Source organism: Mus pahari, chromosome 12 (assembly GCF_900095145.1).
Source record: "Mus pahari chromosome 12, PAHARI_EIJ_v1.1, whole genome shotgun sequence".
Lineage (NCBI taxonomy): Eukaryota > Metazoa > Chordata > Mammalia > Rodentia > Muridae > Mus > Mus pahari.
In genome coordinates, this window is record NC_034601.1 from 1849047 (window position 1) to 1862443 (window position 13397).

A 13397-nucleotide genomic window follows, 5' to 3' on the forward strand; every position below is an offset into this window, starting at 1 on the left:
CTGACCTGCTTGAGTTCCAGTCCTGAATCCTTTGGTGATCAACAGAAGTATGGAAATGTAAGCCGAATAAACCCTTTCCTCCCCAACTTGCTTCTTGGACATGATGTTTGTGCAGGAATAGAAACCCTGACTAAGACAGTATTTGATTGTGTGTGTGTAGGACATGAAAGTACAAAGGGGAGGTAATGAGATACATATGGCATGAAATTAGAAAGAGGGACCATTAGCATGGAGAAAAGAGAAGAGGAGGCACCGAGGTGGCTGAATAATAACAAAGTAAAATGATAAATATGTATTGGGCCAGTAAGATGGCTCATTGGTTAAAAGCACTTGCTGCACAATCCTGAAGACCTGAGTTTCATCCCAGGGACCCACAGTGGAAGGAGAAGACCGGATTTCTGAGTGTTGCCCTCTGCCTTCCACATCTGTGTGATGGCACAGATGCCCCCTACCCTTGTCACACCACAATAGGGATCACTGAATGCACTTTGGGTGAATCCCCATCCTGGCATTACTATACTTGCTACTCAAAGCTCTCCCTTCATACCCCGACTTGCAAACCCATCTCACAAGTGAGGGTGGACAGATTCCGAGGAAGAGCAATGGCTTAATTAATGGTAATGCTGAGGCTGTAGGTGCCTTGGTGATTGGGGCTGTATGAATGCAGAATTGGATGGAAAGCTGAGATGCAAAATGGGATAATTGAACTGTTAGCTGAACTGGAATTTAGCAGTTAATCACTTTTATGAAACCTGCATCTCAATTCATTACTCCATTTATGCCTTGTTGCAGTACAGAGCTGCTCAGATAATTGGCAAACAGGAGGCAGGCAGAATGCCCTGGAAAGGGCAAGGCTGTTGGAGGTGCTATGATATTTTCTAGGTCCCCATCCAATCCAGCAGAGGCTTGCCTGTTAGCCTGTGCGCACGCTGCTTCTCAGGTGGGAATGAGGCAACGTGCTGGCACATCCGAAACAGCATGACTGTCATCAATTCTCCGCTGATGTCTGCCATGTGATGAATACCAGATAAGGAATGCTTTCATGGGTGATCAAGATCATGGGCTCCTGCAGCAGAACGATCCAAATTTGAACTTGAACTCCATCACCGAATTCTTGTGTGACATTGATAAAGCTTCCTCCCTCTCTGAATTCTTTTCTCTGTCTCACTTTTCTTTGAAGGAGGTGGTAAGGAGAGCGGAGTGGCCAGGACTCTGCCCGGCTCTGAAGTGTGTGCACTGCTCAATCAGTGCTAAATCCCGTGATCTTTCACCTCAGTGTGACTGCTGCCCAGGGTGATGTCAAGGACAAGGCTAACCTGGGCTATAGAGCCAGTTCAAAGTTAAAAGATGTCTGGGGGGAGGGGATGTAGCTCAGGGTAAGAGTGCTTGTCTAGTGTGATGGAAGCCCTGGTTCAAAAAGAAGCTCGTTGAGTTCATGAAGAGATTATCAATAGACTCTTGAAGAATAGGGACCTCATGAGGGTGGGACAGAGCAGGTAGGGGTGTGGAGGATTCAGAAGTGCTAGAGCCTGGAGTGGGGGGGGGGTCACACATGGAAGCTACTGCCGGGAACAGATTGCTTCCTCATGGCAGTCAGTCTTTGGGTGAGACACAACTGTTGTGAGTGATTTTTTTCCATGGGCTTTGATGCCATTCACTTCAATGAGGGATTAATAAATGCAGCATGGCTTTCAAATTTGCATGCATTAAAAATCTTACCATTGTGGGGTAAGCAGTGCCCTCTTTGGGGGGTTGCCTACGAATAGGAAAAAAAAAAAAAACAAAACAAAACCCTGATTTATCTTGCAGCCCTAGCGGCCAGTGTTCAACATAAACTTGCTTAAAGGAGGGGATCAGCGGGGAATGCTTTGAAAAAGATCCTCACTCTATAATTTATCAGGCATTGCTGGAGATAAGAGCGATATAATTGGGCAGTAGGAGGCTGGGTACTTATGCTATGTGTGGGAGAGATTACCACGAGTTAACCCCTGGCTCGTGTTAGGCACGCTTGTCAAATACCCTTACCCTGGGGAGGCAGGTAGCGACCCCACTTGACAGTTCATAGGACTGAGTTGCCTTACAGGTAAGTTATTAGCCCAGTGTCCCTGTCCAATAACAAGGGGCCACTTGGGATTTATTCAAGGCCTTTCCATCTTAAAGTTCTCTGTTGGGAGCCAGGTGTCCGGAGCCATGAGAGCCACACACAGATGATGGGAGGTTTTGAGAGGGAATTCTTTGAATTCCAATCATCACAACCGAAATACGTTGCTTCTCTGTCTTTAAAAGACTAAAGCACCTCGTATCTGTTTAGTGACTGCTTTCCGCCTGCTAGGGATCATGGGAGCCTGGGGTCTGAATAAGATGGGGACTGCAGGACAATTATTATCCCCTGTGGGATATGTTCATGTGTTGGCAAAACAGGGAGGTCACACGTTTGACCCCTTCTCAGGTCCCTGTGAGGATCTATTGAGAGAAAGCTGTCTGTATAAGCTCTTAACTAAAAGCAACTGATAGTTTTCCTTCCTAGAAAAAAAAAATTCAAATATCATGTGGAAATGGCAAAATGCATAGTCAGATCTGTAATGTTGAAAATGTGGGCCGAAGTCCTGGAAAAAGATATTAAATAGTCTAAAAGGTTGTTTGCCCTCCCCCCCCCCCATTTTTCTGGACTTTTTGAGAATGGGGAGTTGAAATGATGCAGACCCAGGGCCACTTTATTTTGGGTTTTGCTGTTTTTCCCCTATGGCGGTGTTTCGTTGTCCCTCCCTCCTTCCCTCCTTCCCACTCCTGTGCCCCCACCTTGCCCTCAGCCCCTTCCTTTCTCTCTTATTGTCCTATATCCACTATACAGAGTGATGGGTTTCCTAAAGAGGTTTTAATACAAGCGTCTCCATCCATTTACCAGTTGGCCCGACATCCTGTGACTAACAGATGAACTGTTTGGAATGTGTTAAGACCCCTAAGCTAAGGATGTCATCAGTAGCGTGGGGCCAATAGCACAGGCTTCATGCTTTTCTGAAGCTCTGTGGCCTGATCCATGTTTCACCAGTGTATTTGAAAGGTGGTTTGTTTAGATTCAGATATTATTATATTTTTAATTTTGTGTGTGTGTGTTCGCTCACCAGTGTGCCCCTGTGTGCAGGTGCTCTTAGAGGCCAGGAGAGGGCATCAGATCCCTCAGAGCTGGAGTTACAGGCTGGGGTGGATGCTGGGAACGGAACTGAGTTCGCTGCAAGAGCTTGTGAGCACTGAGCCGTCTTCACTCCCCACTCCCCCAAGTGTTTTGATTTATGACTCTCTTTTGTCGCATGACTGTAAAAGCTTGGGTAACCATCACATTAGAAAGTATTGTTTAGAGCACGTTGGAATTGATGTTCCTGGGTCATGGACACTCATTTAGTTCAGAGTAACTGCCCTCTTACCCCTTCTGAGCTGACCTTTGCACCAATGCCAGCCACCACTTTGTTAGATGAGTCGAGACCATGGTTGTTTTTGTTCTTCAGTTCTTGAGGTAGAGACTTTTGTTCCTGATCAACAAAATAAAGCACGTGGAGAGGTTTGGGAAGACATGATGCACAAGGCTCACACCTCAGGTTAACTCAGGTTTTCCTCATGGAACCAGGACACTACCATAAGCTCTGCTTCTGACTGGCTGTGGGGTTGGGCATGGGGTCCCTTACTCCAGCCCACCAGGCTTAACCTTGTTGGAGCAGGTGGCGCTCACAGAATGCTCTTCTATGGACAATGACTCTGACTACTGTGTAAGCATATGAGGGTGAGTCACAAGTGTGTGTATGTGTGCTTGTGTGTGCATGTGTGTGCACATGTCTGTGTGTTTCTGAAGTTAGTGTATGAATGAAAGTTCCTGGAAAGAACAGCAGCTTCCACTGAGCCTTCTGTGAGGCCGAGGAGATGACTAGAATTTCATGTATATATGTTGGAATGTTGTGAATCAAGAGCCAACAAGAGCAAATCAAGGTTTTAATAAGTGAGGGATCTGGAGCCCCTTCAGAGCCATTTGTCACCCTCCTCTGTATGTGACCAAACATCATTGTGACCATTAGGTAAATGGTTTAGAATATATTGACAGACATGGTTTCTACCAACCAAAGGCTAAGCACTATTTGGGTAACTTAAATGTGTGTTACCAGGTCACTGTCCTTATTTGGTTCTAGAATTAGCTCCCTCTCAACCTTTTTAAGTATCCACTCTCTGTCATTCCTGGTTCTCTCAAGCATTCCTGAGAAGGGCACCCGTTTGGAAGCATGAGGTTTAAGAAGGAGACAGGTGAAAGTTAAAAGTTGACTGATTCAGCAGTTTTAGACAGCCTGACTCTCAGCAGGGAGCCACTGACATGGGGGTGGATGCGTGAGGTGTGTCTGTGGCTCAGCAGCTGAGCTGGATGGAAAGGAGCTTTTAAATTTTGTGTCCGAGGTCCTTTGTGAGTTGAGGGTGTCATGGAGCTCTGGATTACATGGCTTGCGACTCATGGGTTCTGAGGCTGTTTGGGGATCTGGGGAGATGCTACACAGGTTAAGTGCTTGATTCAGAAACAAAGGGACTTGCTTTTGATCCCAAAACATTGCTTTAAAAAAAATAGAGCTGAGTATGCAGGCCAACAAGATGGCAGCAGGCAAAGATGCTGACTACCAAGACGGGGGAGTTTGATCCCAAAAGCTACGTGGTGGAGGGAGAAAACTGACTTTGGCAAGTTGTCCTTTGACCTCTATATGTATGACATGGTGTATACATACATCAGACATAAAATAGTATAAAATGTAGAATGCTAAGCATGGTGGTCCACGGTCATAAACCCAGTGCTGCAGAGCTGGAAACAGTGCAGTTTCCTCAGGCTCATTGGCCGGCAAGCCTAGTCCACTTGGCCAGTTTCAGCCTGGTCTCAAGAAAAAGGATGGATGAGACTTGGCGGCCCACATGCCAGGATTTCAGAGCTGCAGAGACCAAGCCAAACATGAAGCACCAGGGTGGGCATTGGTACGACTCATTGTAAAGCAATGCTAACAGAAGCACTCACGGTCCCTTCCCTGCCTGGGTGGACTAGTGGCAAAACAAACATGGAGGAAGGAGAAAGGAGGCAGAGGTGGCCTTGGCTCCAGCAAGATCAAAGGCTGCCGGAATAGTGCGTGTTAGCTAGCCATCTATTACAGTCACCAGAATCGGATATGGACTACCTATTAAGGATATCATGTGCTTTTTGATAGTGGGGGGACCCAGAAATTGATGTACTGCCTTGGGTTCTATTATGTTTTCCAAGTTTAATTAAGTTGAAGCTGCTCCCACCTGGACCTTGTGAATCGCCTCCAAGTCCGTCATTTGTCACGGAGGGGCGCTTATGAGTAGATTCGTCTTCTAAACAACGCTGTTATTGCCTGAGGTCTTGCCTTAAATCCATCAGCCCATACGAGCGTGAGTGCCTGGCTTGATTTTGATGTATTATCCCAGCAGTTCAGTTCTTATGGGCGAGTGGCTAATTCATTAAGTCATCAGAAGATGGGCGAATAGAGACGCATCGTTAGCTTTCAAAATGATGCTGCCACGAGGAGAGAATTGAACTGAACTTCATTCTCTCCCTCTCTCCTCTCCATATCTATATGTCTATGTACCTATAGATATAAATGCATAGATAGATAGGTTTAAGTGCAGGTTCGCTCTTAGTAGGTAGACAGGTGTAATTTTACTCTATATGCCTTTTAGCCTAGATCTGAAGACCTTCCTGAAGGAAGGAGAAGCCTCCCTTCCCTGAGGGATGCTGGGATTGTGGGTTAATATGGCCTCATTGTGGAACTGAGGAGCAGAGCCTAACACATTTGAAGACGTATGTTCGTAGGACACAGCAATTTCACCTCTAATCGTAAGCCTTGGACAAAGTGGTTTCTCTGCACACCGAGAGATGTGTTCAAGGGCATTTGTTGTAGTGATTTTTGTGAGATTGGGCATTTTCAAATAGCCTGAGTGTCCATTAGTGGAGAGATGGGCGAGGAAAATGTGTTGTGTTTATGTGCTGGGCAGCTGTTAAAAGATGTCTAAGTGGGCCGCCTTAGTGTGACACTGCACTTGTATCCCTTGTGTAGATATAGATACAGGCTCAGACATAGTGCTGGGTGAAGAAAACAAGAGGCGAAATGTATTTTACAGTGTGATGATTCTTGCCTGCGGTTTTGTTTCCACATGCAAAGCATCATGGAAGTCCTTCCCTACTTTGAGGTTAGCTCTGGCTTATTATTAAGGCAGGGTCTCATGTAGCCCAGGCCGGGCTTGTACTTGCTGGTCAGCTAAGGTTGGCCTTGAACTTATGATCTGAATATCTTCACCCACCCCGTGCTGGTATTGCTGTGGAGCATCACCACACCTTGTCTATGTGGTGCCAGGGGAGAACCCAGGTCATCATATGTGCTAGGCACACATTTGTGTGCTACCGCTTCAGCTCCATGTCAGGTGCTTGACGTAGCTGCCTGGGAGGGTGTAAGCTGAGGGGATGCATTAGGTAATGGAATTGGACTTGGACTCCATGACACTGAGGAAGACAGTAATACCTATGAGCATTATTTTTTTGTAGTGTAAAAACTAGAAACAATAGTGATAACATAAATATTTGTACTTTGGGACGGTAGGAAGGAGACAACATGTTGTGTCATCTTCTTTCTTACCTTGACTGGATTTGGCATCACCTAGGGGACACATCTCTGGGCCTGTCTGTGAGGATGTTTCAGGAGAGATTTAACTGGGAAGGGAAAAACTCAACTAGAAGCAGGTCATATCCTCCTATGTGCTAACGACCAAGACGGAAGAAACAGAGGCAGGCAGGACAGGCGAGAAAGACACACACCTACAAGCCCTCATTTCTCTCTACTTCTGATCCCTTGAGATGTGAGGAGTCTGAGTTGTACACCCACTGCAGCCACATGATACCCCAGTCAATGCACCTTCCCTATCATGGTGGACTGCATCCCATCAAACTTGCGTCCAAACAAACCCTTCCTCCTTTAAGTTGTTTCTGTCAGAAATTCTGCCCCTGAGATGAGGATGGAGATAATGCAAGCTGCTCTTTCCATTAGTTTTTAAGAATAGAAGGATAACATCCTGGGAATGAAAGTGGGTGTGGTCAGAACCATACCCCAGTCCAAATCTGTTGGGTCCTTCACTGTCCACACCTCTTGGGATCCTCTCAGCTTTGTCTCTGCAGGGTTTCAGGGGTGGGGGTCATTTGTCTACCACTTTCTTGACTTCTGATTGCTCACAAAGGACTCAGTGTCCCACTCTAGAAGCCATATGAAGGCACTTTCCCATCTCTGGAGTTGAGCATCGCACTACATTGCTGCTACTTGCATGTCATCCTAAGAAGATTCATTATGCTTGATAGAAACAAAGTATGTAACCACAGGAGAGAGAAAAAAAGTCAATTATAGACAGGTTACTGTTTGATCAACCTTCTGGGCTTCTCCTCTGCTTTCTCTATTGCTATGGATTCGCAGATACTGTGGGGTGGATGCTCCACTCCCCAAGGCTGGCTGAGAGTGGTGATAACTCAGAACTTTGTTCTTTCTGAGGAGGTCATATCTGTATTTTAGACACCAGTTTCAGAAACTCTAACCGGTATCATTTTTTGGTCCATGGATGTATTCCAAGGTGTCTAACCTTGATAGAATTGTGTAATCATTCAAAGCATGTGATCAAGTAGTCTTCCATGCAAAAGAGAGGCGGCTGAGAAGGCTGTGTTAGAATCAACGGAAGGCAGGGTGAGGTCAGCTGCTGCCTTGCAATTCTCACCATACTATTAGTAACATTTCCTGTTGTGACAAATGCCTGGTCAAAATGACTGAAGAAGGGAGGGTCTGCTTGGCTCACAGTTCAAGGAGGCCAGTCTGTCATGGCAAGGAAGTCATGGTGGTGTGAGCATGGGGCAGCTGGTCACAGCATCTGCAGTGAGGAAGCAGAGAGATGAATTCTGTGTCTCAGCTCATCTTCTTCCTATGCATTCTGTGACCCCAGCCCATGAATGATGTTGCCCACATTCACAGTGTGTCTTCCCACCTTAATTAACCTAATCTAGATAATAGCTCACAGGCACAAGAAAAGACACCCAGAGGCTTGTCTCCTAGGCAGTTCTAGATCCTATAAAGTTGTCAGTCAATATTAACTACCATGGGATCCAGAGACACAACTTGCACCAAGAATGCCAGAAGCTTCCAAGAGATTAAACCATGGTGATATTGTCTGGCTCTCTTTCTTGACTGGAAGAAAGCCTACCTTGTTAGATACTTGGACCAATATCTCAGACTTATTTCCTAGAATCATTTGGCTTTAGAGCTTGATATTGATTCTTGACAGTTATTAGTCATAATTGACTACTTCCAACTAGTTAGCAACCCTTGAACGAGTTGATTAGAAAAAAATAGGATATGGAAATAAATACCCTTTTCTCTAAATGTGTTCAGTAAAGTAGGGAGGAAAGAGGGAAAATGACAAGCAGGGTTAAGTGTGGCATATGCTTAGGAGAGGTGGCAGCAGAGGGGTGGAAGGCCTAGGATGGAGGCTCTGGGCCTCCATGACACCTTCTGAGATTTGGCATGGTGGATTAGGGGCTAAGAGAGCAGTGTGATTATAACCCAGTCCTCAGTTGCTGGCAGTATAGTCTTGGTCCAGTCACTAAATGTCTTGACCATTTGCCTATGATGCTGGATACATCGATGTACACTGACATTCTCTGCTCATGACTGAATAGTTTCAGTGGAGCAAATGAGATGCAAAGTCATTTTGAAAATCACCTCAGTCTGATGTAAAGATACACATGATAAATGTTGAGGTGCTATAAGCATCACCCCAAAGAATGAGAGTCATCTTCGAATTCTCTAAACACCATGTTAGGGACGGTCATTATAACATCACATTCAAATCGGTATCCTTCAAGAATAACCATCCATCTTACTTTGTTTGATATTGTTCTGGTTTTAGCCCTGGGGACACCAGAACAATTGGACATTCTTATCGCTACACATAGCTCTCCTATATAAAGTATCAGACATCTATTGATTCATGGCTACATACACATTTTATATTTAAAAAGTTATGTTGGGGTTCCAATGAGATAGCTCAGTAGGTGAAAGTGTTTGCTGCTAAGCATGACCACCTTAACTCAACCCCAGAATTCATGTGGTAGGAGGAGGGAACTGACTTCTTAAGGCTGTTCCCTGACCTCTACATATCTACTGTCGCACATGCATCCACACACACACACACACACACAATATTTAATAAAATAAAGTGTAAAAATGTTAGAGAGGTAATGAGATGTACATTGGCATGGGAACTGGTGTCCATTTTTCAGTGTGCACATAAAAGGCAAGCCACTGCTTGTCTTCACAGTGTTGAGTGGTAGAGACAGTGAGATGGATCTCTGGGGATTATTGGCTAGCCAGCCTAGCTGCATTACGATCCCTCGCCCAGTGAGAGGTTCCATCTTAAACAGCATGGTGGGTAGAAACTGAGGAATGATACCCAAGATTTATCTCTGGCCTCCACACTTTCACATACACACGTACAGATATGTTCGTACAAATTTTCATCAACATACATGAGTACATGTGCGCACACACACACACACACACACACACACACACACACACACCTGCACATAGGCACAAAATGATGTTGAATTGTGATTTGTCCTGTTCAATGGTTTCTTAAGCAAACTCTTTTTACCTCTACCTCCCCAGTTGAGGAAAGGAGATAAATGTGGACTGCTTAGGACTTAAATCCATGGGTTGTGTCTTTTCTTCTCTGAAAGGGACCATATTGTTGTGGAAAAAATATTTTGAGAAATCCATACCAAATTTGGTCTAACCAGGTCAAGCTCTCCAAATGACCTAATCTTAAAGCTTTGTGCAAAAGCATTTCTATTTATTCAGCTCTTAGAGGCTAAGCACATGCTACAAGACTCTGTGCTGTGGGATGAAAGAGCCACAGCCCAGAGGGCTAAATTTAGATAACACCTGAGTTGTTTTGCTGCTAAGTAGAGTTTAATAGACGCATCGCTGCAATCTTTATATGCATGTGGCATGACAATTTATTTTGTTTGTCAGAAATGAATGCTTAAGGTAAAAAAAGGTTTTTTTGAACTACCTCAAGAATTTCATACCATAGAGGCCATTTTGACTTAAAGGTGACTCATGTCCCTCAGGTGGGGGAGGGGGACTTCTTTCTGAGGCAGAGCTGGTGTTCTGTATAGCTAAGAAGAATCTCCACATATGGTTTCGCTTTGTAGGATTGGGTTGTGTAATTGCTATGTAAAGAACACAGATGATAGTTCATAAGTGGTTTGTCCCAAGTGTGGAATGTCCCAACAGGTCCATGTGTTTGAACACTTGCTGCTTGGGAAGTGGTGGAATCTTTGAGAGGCGGCCCCTCCCTGGAGGAGGTGGCTTAGTGACTGGGCCTTGAGGTTTTATAGCTCTATCCCTTTTCCTGTGGCTTGCTTCTGTTTCTCACTGTGGATGCAGTGGGACTAGACACTGGATGTTCCTTCCTGTTTGCCTCCCTCACCATGATCACGTGTATCCTGGAACTGTAAGCCCAAACCAACCCTTTCTTAAGCTGCTTCTTGCCAGGCATTTGTTTACAATAATGAGAAAAATAACAAATACAATGTAAATCTCAAATAACTCAAATTTCTGTGAGGTTCTGACACATCCAAGGATAAGCTCAGTGGATACCTCTCCAGTGTCTCATACACTGGAAATAAGACCTATTAAAAACCATTCAGGAGAAAATGGGGAAATCTGTGGAATGGGTCTTAGGGCATCCTGAGTGACCTGACATATTGGAGTGCAGCATACGGATCTTATGGAAACACGTAGGAGAAACGGTACCCGGGAGATGGCACACTTGATGCAGTATCTGCTGTGTGAGCATGATGGCTTTATCAGCTCTCAGGACCCACAAAAAGAAGAGCACAGTGGCCTGCGTCTGTAACTCCAGTGCAGTGGGCTTGGGACCAGACAGACAGACAGACAGACAGACTCTTAGAGCTCACTGGCCAGCTAGTTTAGGTGGTTGCTGAGCTCCAGGTTCAGTGAGAGACTCTGTCTTAAAATCTAAGGTAGAGAGTGATGGTGAAAGTTACCTGACATCAACATCTGGTCTCCAAATGCAAAGGCACACACACACACACACACACACACACACACACACACACACACGCACACACACGCGCGCGCGCGCACGCACGTACACACTCACACGCACACACACGCATGCACACACGCACACACACGCACGCACGCACACGCACACACACACACACGCACGCACGCACACGCACACGCACGCGCGCGCACACACACGCACGCACACTCACGCGTGCGCGCGTGCACACACACACACTCACGCACACACACGCACTCACACGCACACACACACACTCGCACGCACACACACACTCACACACACGCACGCACACACACACTCACACTCACACGCACACGCGCACACACACACACTCACGCACACACACACACTCACACGCACGCACACACACACTCACACTCACACGCACACATGCACACACACACACACACACACACACACACACTCACACGCACACATACACCAAAAATAGAAGATAGGGATTAATTTTGGGAAGGGATCTTCTCTTTCTGTATGTTACCTCTGCAACCGAGTTTTAATTAGATTTATTTTATGAATGTGGAAAATGTCTGCAAGAAACAGCTAAATGGAGGAGAGACATTCCTTTGGCTCACGCTTTCAGAGGTTCCAGCCCGTGCTCACTAGGCTTCATTACAATGGGTCTTCAGTAAGGTTAGACCTGTCAGAATTTGCATCAATTTTGAATCAGTAAGTAGATGAATACATTCATTAAATCAATCCTCACCATCCAAACACTTTTCAATGGTTGGATCCACTAACTAGGAGTTGGGTCTTTAACAATGGCCTCCTTTGGAGGTTGTTTCCTGTTTAAAACATAATAACATCAGCAGGTTGTTTCCTGTTCAAAATGTAATAACATCATCAGAGAAACTATAAGTTGTCCCTGGATCTTCAAACACAAGGACAGGTGGTCCAACACATACAGCCACCCTTCCCTTCAGAATAACCTCTTGGATATAATGGCATACAGATGGAAAGGGATATGGACTTACTGGCACTGCTTCTGATGGAGTTAATTTTGGCTGGCAACTTCATTATATTAGAAGCAACTGAAACCCAAGCTGCTGGTCACAGAAAACCCATTTAATGTGGGCAGGATCTTCTGGTGGCAGCCCAGATAAAAAGAAATGGAAGAAAGAAATTTCCTGCCTGCCTGTCTGTCTTTGCTCTTGCTGGCATGTCCATCTGTACCCTTGCTGTGACACTCTTTCACTGATCTTAGAACCAGCTTCTCTGGGTTTCTGATGCTGACTGAAGAACTAACTGCCAGGTTCTCAGCTTCTCCGTTGTTAGATATTGTTGGACTGCCTGGACAGTATTGTAAGAGCTGATCTAGCAAATCCTCATGCAGATGCATATGTATATATCAATACAACTATATATATATATATATATATATATATATATATATATATATATATATATTTCAGTTCTGCTACTTTAGAGATCCCTGACAAATATACTGCTCAAAGCCCTCTGCCCTGCAGTCCAATCATGGTGTCTCAGGGTTCAGGTGAAGGTAAGAGGATTGGAAGTTCAAGGTCACCTTCTGCTTCAGAGATCGCAAGGCTGGTTTGGGCTACATGAAACTGTCTTCTAGTGACTTTAGGTATCTTCTCTGTGTGATTTGTTTGTTATTTGGGGTGTCCAGCCTTGTCCTGAGGATTTCGTGTAGTGAGGATAGCCACACATGTGGCCCAACAGAGAGACATAGACAATACCTCAGACATTACTGGATTTTTTTTGGGGGGGGGGATGTTTTTGTTTTTATAACTTAACTACACAGTGTGTGAACATATATTTCCATAGCATAATCGGCTTCTGTAACCTATAAGCTGATTAATACTAGAGGATTGAGATGCCAGTCATGAGGCAGATACTTGTCTTAGAAGGCTCTTGGAAAGCCAGGTGTGGTGGCGCACACCTTTAATCCCAGCACTCAGGAGGCAGAGGCAGGTGGATTTCTGAGTTTGAGGCCAGCCTGGTCTCCAAAGTGAGTTCCAGGACAGCCAGGGCTACACAGAGAAACCCTGTCTTGAAAAAAGAAGGCTCTTGGAAGCTGGTGGTCCTCTATGGTCTGCGCTAACAGAACATGCTCAGGGTACTGCAAAGGTCAGTGCAATTGGTAGACCAGTTGTCTATAAGTGGGTTTGTAGAGCTCAGATGGAAGTTTTTAGATTGGGGTTTGACATTTGTTAATTCAGACTGCTGGA